This window comes from Chionomys nivalis, chromosome 14 (assembly GCF_950005125.1).
Source record: "Chionomys nivalis chromosome 14, mChiNiv1.1, whole genome shotgun sequence".
NCBI lineage: Eukaryota > Metazoa > Chordata > Mammalia > Rodentia > Cricetidae > Chionomys > Chionomys nivalis.
In genome coordinates, this window is record NC_080099.1 from 57309750 (window position 1) to 57321699 (window position 11950).

Consider the following 11950-nt stretch of genomic DNA (forward strand, 5'->3'; position numbering starts at 1 on the left):
CCCACTTTCTGAAGCTTCTCAAACAAAGAGGAGATTAGGGAGAAAGAACCATGAGGCAGCGACATTGTCCTGTCAGTGGTCTGAATCGAGGTCATCTTTGCTGTCTTGGAGTCAGAGAACTGTGTGGGTCAGCTTTCTGTTGCTGTGTCAAAGACCTGAAAAAGTTAGAACATTCACGATCCGGTCACCTCTCAAGTGAGCCGCAATCCGGGGACCAAGCATAAGCTTTTTGTGGGAGTGGGGGTACTAGCAGCTTTTTGGGTATAATAAATCGTAGGAGACAGGGTTTGGGATGCATTGCGATGGCTTCTGTGACTTGAGGAAACACCTGTCAGTCGTATTCCTGACAGTAGCTGCAGACGAGGTCTGGAATCTGTCAGCACAGATCCATCTGTTCTGTCTCCAGAACTTCCCAGAGAGCTGAGTGAGGAGTATGGCAGAAACAGTCAAACGGACACATGCAGAACATCGTATTCAGTGTCTGGCATTGTCCCTGAAGGGGCCTTTTCTTTAGAAAGGCCACAAACTCATCTTTATCTCTGGCTAGCAGTTTCCTCCCATTTGTTGTCATGACTGATAACAGTCACCGAGGCTGGGCTGGCCTACTGCAAAAAGCCCTTATAATATTCCACACTGCAAAACCCCAGGCCGCACTTGGCAGCATGCATCCTGCAAACACACGGGAGGAAGTTCGATCATCAAAGCACTGAGCACAGGCAAGCTGTTGGGGTGAGAGGAACTGCAGTCCCTGAACTTCAGCTGGGCTTGTGCCTCACTGAGGAAGGAGGGGAGGAGACGCTGTCTTAGGGTTCATGGTGCTGTGATAAAGTAGGCTGAAATAAGCAGCTGGGGGTGGGAAGCGTGCCTGTCAGCGTTCACTTCCATCGCCTGGAGGCAAGCGCTGAAACCCTGGCCACCGAGCAGAGCGGTGCTGCTCGCTGGTTTGCTCAGCCTGCTTTTTTATAGAACCAGGATCACTAGCCCAGGGAAGGCACCACCCACAATGGGCCGGGCCCTCCCCGATTAATTACTAATGAAGAAAACGCCCCACGTGCTTGCCTACAGCCTGATCTTCAGAGGTTTTATGTCCTCAGTTGAGGTTCCTCCTTTCAGATAACTGTAGCTTGTGTCAAGTTGATATAAAACTCGCCAGCACAGACACCGCTTGTGTCTGCTTCAGAAACACATCCAGGGGCTCCTGCTGCCCCACAGGTGAGCTCTTTGGCGGAGCACTCAGACCTGAGCTCAAGTTACATTTTGTTCCACTTGTACAACTTACCAACCCTGTGGTCTAGTCCGGTTTCTAGTTCAATCTTAAGTTATTAATCCCTCATAAAATGCCCTTGATAGACTCAAACAGGATTAGAGTGACCTTCAGCCCCTGAGGGTCTGGCTGGGATCTTCCACCTCCCTCAGTCTGTGCATTAGAAAGGTGGGTCTTTCCGGACCCGAACCTTCTCCTTGATTGTTTTTCTCATTCCTCTTGGATGGAAACTTGTAACCCACGGGTGGCAACTGGACATGCTGTGGCAGCTCCACCAGCTGGCCTCGGGTCTGCCGGTTCTCCTCCTGCTTATCCTAGACACTCACTCTGCCTTTCATTCGGTGTGTTTTAACAAGCCAGTTCTTTGTCATGGGTCAAAAGGAGTAGCTGAGCAGCTAAGTAAATAATGAAATGGGGTTGCGGATGTAGCTGGAGTGGCCGAGCGCTTTGCCTCGCACGCTCAAAGCCTGGCGTCCATCCCCAGCGCTACTGAAAACCATCCCTGTGCACACACCTCTAATCCCAGCGCTCTGGAGGTAGAGGCAGGAACTCAGAAGTTCAAAAGTCAGCCTCAACTACATAGTGAGCTTGAAGCTAGCCTAGGCTACATGAGGAAAGGAGGAAATAAACAGGATCTGTGATGGAGATGAGGAGGGAGTGAGGCATGGTGGGTAGCGAGCAGAGCCCCTGATGGACAAGCTCCTGCTGAGGCAAGAACAAGGAGCCCAGCAAAAGTGTTTGCTGAGCCTCCTTTATGCCTCCTTTCGTATTCCTTGTGTACCCTGCCGTTGTCAATTCCCTGTGGATAACAGGCCATAAACGCTTAAAGGCAAACAAAAATGAGGGCTAGTTGTCCGCTTGTGTTGGTGACTGGGCGGGGTGGAGACAGGGAACTCTTCTGCTGTAAACACAGAACTGGATCCACCTGGGTTTCTTCCATGACTCAGTGGCCTCCGTTCCAGCTACAGACAAAGCCCTTCCTGGAAGAGCTGATGTTTTCCTGGCCTACAGGATGCTGGCTGCTGACAGGTGCACAGTGGGCACCGAACACAGCTCTCCCCTCACTGGGGTCAGATGATGAGTCACATCCACCAGCCTGGTGACTTGACGTCTTGGCTCGCTCCATCACGCACGTGGGACGGCCTGGCCTAGAGTTGTGCGGTGTGGAACACCGGAGGGCTTTTGCAGCAATCCAGTCGAGACCTTGATGAGTGACATCTCCCCTAATAACAACTGGGGAGGAAACTGGAAGCTGGAGATAAAGAAGAGAGCTTCTGGTCTTTTCAAAGAATCTATCCAAAGACAGCACAGTGCACTGCGTACAAAGTGTACAGTTGCCCGCACTTCTTACTCGACTGTGGTAGGCTTTGTAGAGAAACTGTAGCCTGATTATTTGTGCGCCGAGTGCTCATTTGTCCTTCAGTGACGGAAGCAGTCTCAGATATTGGGCCATTCACACAGGAAACATGGTTGAGCCTGCCGGGGGCCTCAGGGAAGGAGAGCGAGGGAGGGTGTGTGCTGACTCTGCAGGGCTCCATCGCTGACCACTTCCCTTCCGCCATGGCGCAGCACCAGGCTTCTCATGTGCTGACACCGTGCTCTTCCCCTGTAGCCTCAGAACCGGCAACACAGCGAGCTTCTGCTATTGTCGGTTTACCCAGTGTGTGGTGTTCTGACATAGCGACAGGAGACAGATCAGCCCCAACACCATTTTATAGTCTAAAAAACGTAAGAAACTATTGAAATGATTCCTGTCAATGGTTCCTGTCAGGGAGGTCATAGGTGAATTTTAGGGAGGGAATAGATTCTTTGAGGGTAAGGGTGGCCAAGAAGGTGAGCTTAAATATTTGGAAAGAGAGAGAAATTTGTTTTAACTCAAGGTTAAAAAACTACTGATGTTTCCCCCCGGAATTCGGGTTCACATACTTGGTGTGGGACCCACTCCCTTCTACTGCCTTACTCCATAAGCCCACCTCCTCCATCAGGACACGGGGCCCCTTCTGCCCCGAGTCAGTGAGCTTCAGCCATTGCTGAAGGGCAGTGGCCACGCCTAGTAGAGCACAAAGTATCTGTTGTCAAGTGTGCTGCATGCTCCCAGCAGTCCAGAGTGCTCGCCTCACACCCAGGGAGCCTGAAGTTCAAGGGTGAAACAGCCCAGCTCCCAGGGAGCAGGGAGGGTCACCAGCCAGGCCTGACTGTCTGTGCTCAGGGCACCTCAGACTCTGCTTCCCCTGAAGAGGGTAAGGAGGAGACAGGGACTTTGGGTAAGCACACCCACGTTATCCTCAGTGTGGGATCCCACACTGCGGTGACGGCCCCCAGGAACTGAGTCAAATGTGTCTAGAGCAGTGGTTCTCGACCTTCCTAACGCTGCGACTTCCTCACGTTGTGGTGACCCCCTGACCATAAAATTACTTTCACTGCCACTTCATAACTGTAATTTTGCTAGTGTTATGAATTATGTAAATATCTGATATGCAGAATATCTGATATTTGAGCATGACAACCCACAGAGGTTGAGACCCATAGATTGAGAAACGCTGACGGGGTACTTTTGAGATTGGTCTCGGATCTTCTGAAGGCCTCCAAGAAGAAGAAAAAGAATGAGGTTCCCAGTACCTTACAGAACTGTGTGTCGTTCCTGCTGTTTCCTGAGGAACCCTGACCAATACACTTGCTTGGCAGGGACATTTGGATAGATACATTTAATTAAACCCACTTTTCACTGGCATTCCCAGACCTACCAGTGAGTCTCACACATCATATGTGCTTTTTAAATTTCTGGGTAAAACAACAATTACAAGAGCAGAGATGTCTGATGTCTTTGTCAGCTGTGATGTTTCTTTAAACGTTCCCTTTGGAGTCATGGAGTCTAACAGAGGTGGATTTTGTGTCAATGAACCTGCTGAGCCCAGCCCCCATTCTGCTCTTGGTGACAACCAGGTTGTGTCAGTTGCTCTTGTAAGCAGGTCACATGCTGTCTCATCAGTACTCACAGAACGTTATTGCCTCATTATTAACCACGAAGGAAACAGTCTTGGGGACAGTGGTCCATTCACCTAAGCTACATGAGAGTCGTGGCTCAAGCCTGTGCAGCGGCCTCTGGGAGGGAAGGGTTGTCAGGGAGGAGTGTGCTGGCTCCCTGGCCTCCCCACCCCATTATCCTCATTCTGATGAAGACTCGCGGCTTTGCATCCTGGCTTCACGGTTCTCAGAACTGCGTTCTGCGTGTCGAAGCGTGCTTCTTAGGTCCCACCGGCGATTCTGGTCTAGTGTCTCCTGAACTAAGTTGTATCCAATGTCCCATTTCTTTTCCCGCATCATGGCAAGCTCATTCTCAGTCCCTGTCACCGATCGTCCCTCAGCACTTAGTTCAGCAGTTACCTCTTTATGGAGAACTTCTGTACCCCTCCCTCCTGCTATCCTCCCATGGATCTCCGCTCCATAATTGCTGTGTTCACTGAGACCCCTGTGGTCTGGGAGACTGACTCCATGTAGACTCTGAATGCAGCAGAGCTCTAGGAACATCTCTTGTGGGCTGGAGAAATGGCTCAGGGGTCAAGAGCACTGGTTGCTCTTCCAAAAGTCCTGAGTTCAAGTCCCAGCAACCACATGGAGGCTCACAACCACCTGTAATGAGATCTGGTGCCCTCATCTGGACTGCAGACATACATGCGGGCAGATCACTGTATATATAATAAATAAATATATCTTATTAAAAAAAAAGAAACATCTCCCAGCTGTGGTGGTGCACAGCTGTCTTCCCAACACTTGGAATGTAGAGGCAGGAGTAGGCGATTATTCTCAGATATATTTGGGTTTGAGACCAGTCTGGACTCCATAAGACACTGTCTCAAAAAAAAAAAAAAAAAAAAAAAAAAACACCCACAGGAGGAGTAGGGGGTGAATGTAGCTCACCTAGTAGAGTGAAAGACCTGGATAAATCCAGACCCCCACCCCCAGCAGGAAAAAATAGAGCCAAAAATCTAAGCAGGGAGGGAAGAATCAGAAATCTAGGATTAGCCGGTTCCGTTTCAGGAACTAGCTGAAGATAAAGTTAGATTATAATCTTGAGATACAGGGAGTTGCCCCCTTGTGATTATCACTGGTATTTTTGGAATGTTCTATGATGCCTTCCCTACCCCTTTGAATTACTGGGCTGTGGTTTCTTCCCTTAAAAACCCCTTCTCCCAGCCGGTCGGTGGCGGCGCACGCCTTTAATCCTAGCACTCAGGAGGCAGAGGCAGGCAGATCTCTGTGAGTTCGAGACCAGCCTGGTCTACAAGAGCTAGTTCCAGGACAGGAACCAAAACCACAGAGAGACCCTGTCTCGAAAAACCAAAAAAAAAACAAAAAAAAAACCAAAAAAACAAACAAAAAAACTCCTTCTCCCAGTTACTCGGGGTCAAACTCCTCCCCCCCCCCCCCCGTGTGGGTTATGAGTCTCGGCCCCAGTGCACTGGTACCTGTCAAATAAACCTCGTGTGATTGCAGCAAGGACGGTCTCTCGTGAGTTACTGGGGGGGTCGTGTTATCCCGAGACTTGAGTGAGAGCCTCCCCACACTGGGGGTCTTTCAGAGTACTTGTTTAGCATGCATGACACCCCAAGCTTAGTCTGCAAAACCACACGGAACCAAGCCTAACCACCAGTGCTTTTGGGAGGTGGAGGCAGGGGGATCAGAAGTTCAAGGTCAGCCTTGGCCAGTCTAGCATGTGTATTAGTAACTATTAGGTATTGCTAACCTAGGAAGAGAAGGAGGTGTCCAATGGAGGAAATACAACCAGAAACTTCTTGGCACTTAGCATCACGTGCAACTTGCAGAATAATGAATAGTTCTTCAAAGTGGTGGGGGTGGTGTAGGTGAAATGGGTCAGGGGTAAAGGTTCTCGTCATCAAGTCTCATGATCCACGCCTGATTCTATGTGGAGGAAGGAGAATTGACTCCTGCAAGCTGCCCTCCCCACACACAATGAATAAACGTAACTGAAAGTGCGAGTATTCTGAGGGCAATGCCCTAACCCTTCAGCACCGCTCTTTTGGGTAAAGTTGCCAGTGCCCATAGAGAGAATGCCTGCAACTTTGTCTTCTTTCCATACACTTGCTAAATCCACTGCCATTCCGTTGCTTCTCTAGAATCTAGGAATTAAAACAGAATTTAGCCCCAATTTTATGCTCTACTTATGTTGAACTTGAAATTTGACATGCGATTTCTGTGATTTTAGGAGACTAAAGTCTACCTGATTTCAAAATTGCTGGTTGATACAATTCAAAATAATTTGGTTTAGAAGTTTGGCAGTTTTCTTCCTTCTTTTCTTCGTCCCTCTCTTTTTCTCTCTCTCTCTTTCTTTCGATCTCTCTTCCTCCCTCCCTCCCTTTCATATGTGTGTGTGTGTGCGCATGCACACATGTGTGGTATGTATTCATGTGGGACATATTTAGGCCAGAGTGATCCTGTTCTATCATTCTCCTTCTTAAAAGACCTTGGGGCAGATCTCTTGCTGAGTCTGGAGCTAGGCTAGTGGCTAGCAAATCCCAGTGACCTTCCTGTCTCCTTCACACACACCCCTGCCCACCCCGTGCTGGGATGACAGGTGCACATTAGCCACAGCTTTTACAAGGCCTTTTACAGGGTGCTGGAACTTTACACCCTTTTCTTCATGCTTATGCACCAAGTTCCCTAACCTGCTGAGCCAGCTACCTTGCCCTCTTTCATTTCTTTCTCCATTCACCTGGGAATGGCGAGACACGTCCCGCCACATGAGCATTTAAATGATGATCAAGGTAGCTGGACATGGTGACACACACCGGTAATCCTAGCACTTGGGAGCCTGAGGCAGGAGGATTATGAGGCTAGCCCGAACAATACAGCAAATTCAAGCCGGCCTGAGTTACACAGGGGGTTGTCTCCAAAATGGACAGGGTGAAGATGGTACAGTGGTAGCTGCTATTGTAGGTTGCTATTGTAGGGTGCTAGGGGCGGCCAGGAAGAGACACTGATAAGCATGAAGGTCAGATGCACCAGAAAGATGATGGGACCTGGACTGAACTGACCAGAGTAGGCTCTCTCCACCAAAAATGGTACTGGAATATTCGGGGGAATATAAATAAGAGATGTATTGTCATGCTTTAATCAAAGCAGGGAAGGAATAGGCTAGAGTTTTGAGGACACAGAAAAGGCAAGAGGGTAAGTTAAGAACAGAAAACTTTCCCTGGATAGTGGTCATTTCCTACAGCAATTAAAAAGTTTGTAACGCGTGTAGAGAAGTCAAGGAGAAGCCAGAGATGGAGCAGGCAGTGGCCTGGTTTCCAGCAAGGAGCCCAGGACTGCAGCAGTGACTCAGGAAGGAGGAATGTGGCGCAGGCAGCCTGCAGCTGTGATAAGGACAGGATGGGGCACTGAGGAGGACATCCTGCAGAGGCTTTGGGACTTTCCATGTGGGAACAACCCACAGCTCCCAAGAACTCTGGCCTGCATGCCAGGCACAGTGCTTGAGGAAGAGCAGAAGAAACTGGGGGAGTGCCCTTCCAACCCTGAGGCCCGGAGCTGCTGCTGTCCAGTGGGCCCTGGGTGGCCAGTACAGATCCTGCGGACTCCGGACTCATGCAGTGCTGCTGAACACTCCCCAAGGCTACTCTGGGGAGCTCCCAGGCCCTGTAGCTTGGAACCTATGGTTCAAATTGCAGGATGTTTCTGCTTCTGCTCCAGTTTGTGTTATACATGTTCCATGCTTATGACTTAATGCTCTTAGGGTGCTCTGAACTGGGATGACTCCATGGGGGAGCATTTGCCTAGAATACCCAGGGCCTTAAGCTTAACAGTCAGTACTAAAGTATGACAGCCAGGATCTGAAGAAGTGGGGTGCTCTTTTCAAAAGGCCTGATTCGTGCATCCTAAGCAAATGGCCACACTGATCATTGACCCACCTGAACTGCTGCTGCTCCCATCACTCACAGGATTCCTGCGCTCGCTTCCTGTGTCCCAGTCCGTGTCTGCTGGGCATCTACTCACTGGACACCCAGGGACTCCAGAAGGCAGGGTAACTCCTCCCTTCTTTGAAGCAGTCACCTTCACTCAGTGGTGTAAATCACTGGAGCTCCCTGGGAGGCAAGTGAGGCAGGCAGATCCTGTTTGGCCAGGTTTCTCCCCCTTTCTCCGCTGCTGAATCCAGAAAGCAACCCATTGCTTCCCACAGTACCAAGTCACCTGGATAGCATGTGCCCCTGGTTAAGACACAGTGAGGTGGCACGTCCCCTTTTATCATCTTCCTCCCTGGTCCAGTAACCCCCGACTCGTCATGAACAAAATTCTTCTGGAAGGATGTGCTACAAAATGCTTAATGAGTACTCCTTGGAACTGGAAACGGAAAGTCTGAAAAATGTGATGGTCAAGAGGAGCCCAGGAGACTGGCAACTAAATGTATTTCGGGGTCACGAGATGGGAGAGAGCACTGGGTATAATGTGAATCAACTATGCACCTTAGTTAATAATGCATCGTATTGGTTTAGTAATTCTAACAAAGACACCATACACAGGGTAAGAATACAACAAGGAAACTTAGGTGGGTTTAGGAAGGGTGTGTAGGACTTTTGCACCTATCTGAAAATCTGAACTATTTTAAAACTTAGATAAAGAATAATGAAGACTTGAAAGCCATCTTCACCCCTACTTGGTGTTGGGGAGCCACAACTTTGTCAGATATCATGAAGCAGAATCTTACTCATTGTTTGCTTTTCCCACTACACTGGTAAAATACCCCATAAAAGTCAGTTAAGGCAATTACTGGTCATTTATAACCCGCAATACAATAGACATTGCCTGTAAAAAGACACGGTCTAGCAGAATGGGTATGAAAACAGGAGTCAACCTTCTTCTGTGTGCAGGAAACATACCACAGCTTCAAAGAAAGACATTAGTTCGGAGTAAAGGGTTGGGAAAATACTTTCCAACCAAACAGACCTGAAGAAGCAAGCTGGTAGAACTAGTCTAATATCTAACAAAATAAACTTCAAACTAAAATTAATCAGAAGAAATAAAGGTATTTCCTGTTCGTCACTGGACAAAATTTACTGTGGAATACTCCTGTACACTGTGCAAATTATTCTCTGACTGGTTTAATAAAGAAGTTGACTGACCAATAGCAAGGAAGGATAGGGTTAGGCAGAAAAGCGGGACTGAGAGTATGGGAAGAAGAAGGGTATCAGGTGAGAAGCTAAACAGTTCTGAACAAGCAGAGGTGTAGAAAATGAGATAACAAAGCTAAAGTCAGAGAAATGTAGGCATAGAGAAGAGAGTTAGAAACAAAGCCCACCACGAGCGGTAGAGCTATTGGAAACTGAGAGCTGATAAGAGATGGAGATTCGTTTGACTTAAGAGTGTACCCCTGGTAGATGGATTGAGCTTGAGCAGAAGGCTACACACCTAATAATTTACGGCCAGCAAAAACTGACGTGTGGGGATTCAAAGAAAAAAAATGTAGACACAATGTTGGCTGATTAAAGATAGAGCTGTGGATCTGTGATAAGGTGGGATAGGAGGTGAATGTAATAAAACCACATTGTATGAAATACTCAAGGAGTTAATAAAAGGAGAGCTGTGTGTTAATACGTTTATATAACACTTTAATTTAAAACGGAGATTAAAAGTAAATAAATAAAAGATTCACTATTGAATTACAAATAGTAAACATTTTAACTTTTTATTTGTTTTTGTAATTTTTGCCTTACTGGTTTTAGGTGTTTTTGTTGTTTGCCCTCTGTTTTATGTTGATTTGTTTGTTCTGAGAGAGAGAAGTCGAAAGAGAGATGAAGCTTAAGGCTAGGGACGTGATAAGGACGGGAGTACATGGAGAGGGGAAAGAAAATAATTAAAATATATTTCACATAATTTTTTTAAGAAGTCAGTTAAGGGAAGAAAGACTTATTTTAGTTCACAGTTGGAGAGTACAGTCCACCATGGCAGGACAAGTTGGTAGCATCCCTGGTGTCAGGAGCATGAGGTCTTCAGGTTGGCGACATGCATGTTGTCTGGAGCATGCGATATTGCATCCAGAGTTAGGCAGCACAGGGAGCAGAATGCACGTGTTCACCTCGCTTTTTCCTTTTTATTTAGTCCAGGTCCCCAATTCATCAAAATGTGTTACCTATATTTAGGGTGAGTGTTTTCATTTAAACCTCTTCAGAAGTGCCCTCCAGGACACGAGCAGAAGTAAGTGTCTTAGGTGATCCCAAAGGCTACCAAGCTTATCCATCACGCTCGTGAATCTCCACACAGCCTTCCAGCCCACAGGAATGCTATGGAGCCGCTGCTACTGAGCAAGCACTCATCGTCTTGGCTCTTGACCAGCCTCTCTGATGTCTGTTATGCAACCCACAGGAACTGTGAATATGTACTTTAAAATCCTGGATTAACTTATTTCTGATTCAAAAGGCAGCTCCTTATTTGTTTAATGTGTTGAATAGGACTTGAAAAAGCAAGAAATTATTGTCAAAGTGTTGCCTCCCTTAAGAAATTGTGTATTGCCGAGCTCCCCTTAATAGATGTTTTGGAAACGAGTTTGAATGCCTAATCACTGCGCTACATTCTACCCAGTAGAGACAGAGAGAAAATAGTTGCTTCCAGTGGTAGCCAGCTGTGACAAATGTCAAACCTGTACCTGGCTGCAGTACAGAGTCCCATCTATCCCTTCCTGCAGTGATTTGTGAGTCTCTCAGGCTGCGGTTACTTCACTGGGAGAGAGACGCTAATCAAGAGGTGAATTTGAAGAAAAGTTTCCTTGTCTCCAGGAGAAATGACTTAAATAGAACACTAGAGTCTTTTTAAAATTTTTAATTTATTTAACTTTTATTATTTATATTTTGAGACAAGGTCCCACATATTCCAGGCTAGCCGCAAACTTGCTCTGTGGCGGAGGATGACCTTGAACTTCCAGTCTTCCTGCTTCCAGGTCCTGTCTGCTAGAATTACAGGCATGCATTGCTGTGCACAGTTTATGAAATAAATGCTGGTCTGGGGTGGAGCCCTGGATTTCACCCCTGCTAAGCATGTAGTCTGCAACAGCCTTCATGTTAGCCCTTTGTTGTCGTCATTGTCTTGCATACTTTGTGTCCACAGAGGCCAGAAGAGTGAATGGGGGTGATCCCTGGGAACTGGATTTACAGACTGTTGTGAGCCACTGTTGTGGGTGCTAGGAATTGAACCCAGGTCCTCTGGAAGAGCAGTCAGTGTTCTTGGACACTGAGCCTGCTCTCCAGCCCTGAGCTCTTTGTTTTGGAATAAACTTCTGTAACCTAGGCTGGCCTCGAACTTGCTAAGTGGCTAAGAATGACCTTGAACGCCTGATTCTCATCCCCCATCCGTCTCAAATCATAGGTGCCTACCCTATACTCAGCAACTATAGTCTTGATTTGCCTATTTGTGGCACATCACACACAAGCTAATTAAAGTCACAGAAGAAAGAAGCAATCAGGCAAACACACCGTTGAAAGACTGAAATACGCCACACACCATGAAGCCTCAACAAGTTTGGTTCAGCTCCAAAAGCCTGATCCTGCACAGACTACAGTGTTGTTTCGCCTTGCCTCTCTCCAGCTCTCTCGTCTCCTAGGCTTTACACAGTGTCTTGGCCTCCTGTTTTCTGCCCTTTGCTGGCCTCTTCCTGCCTTCATGTGTTTTACTGTCTAGCAT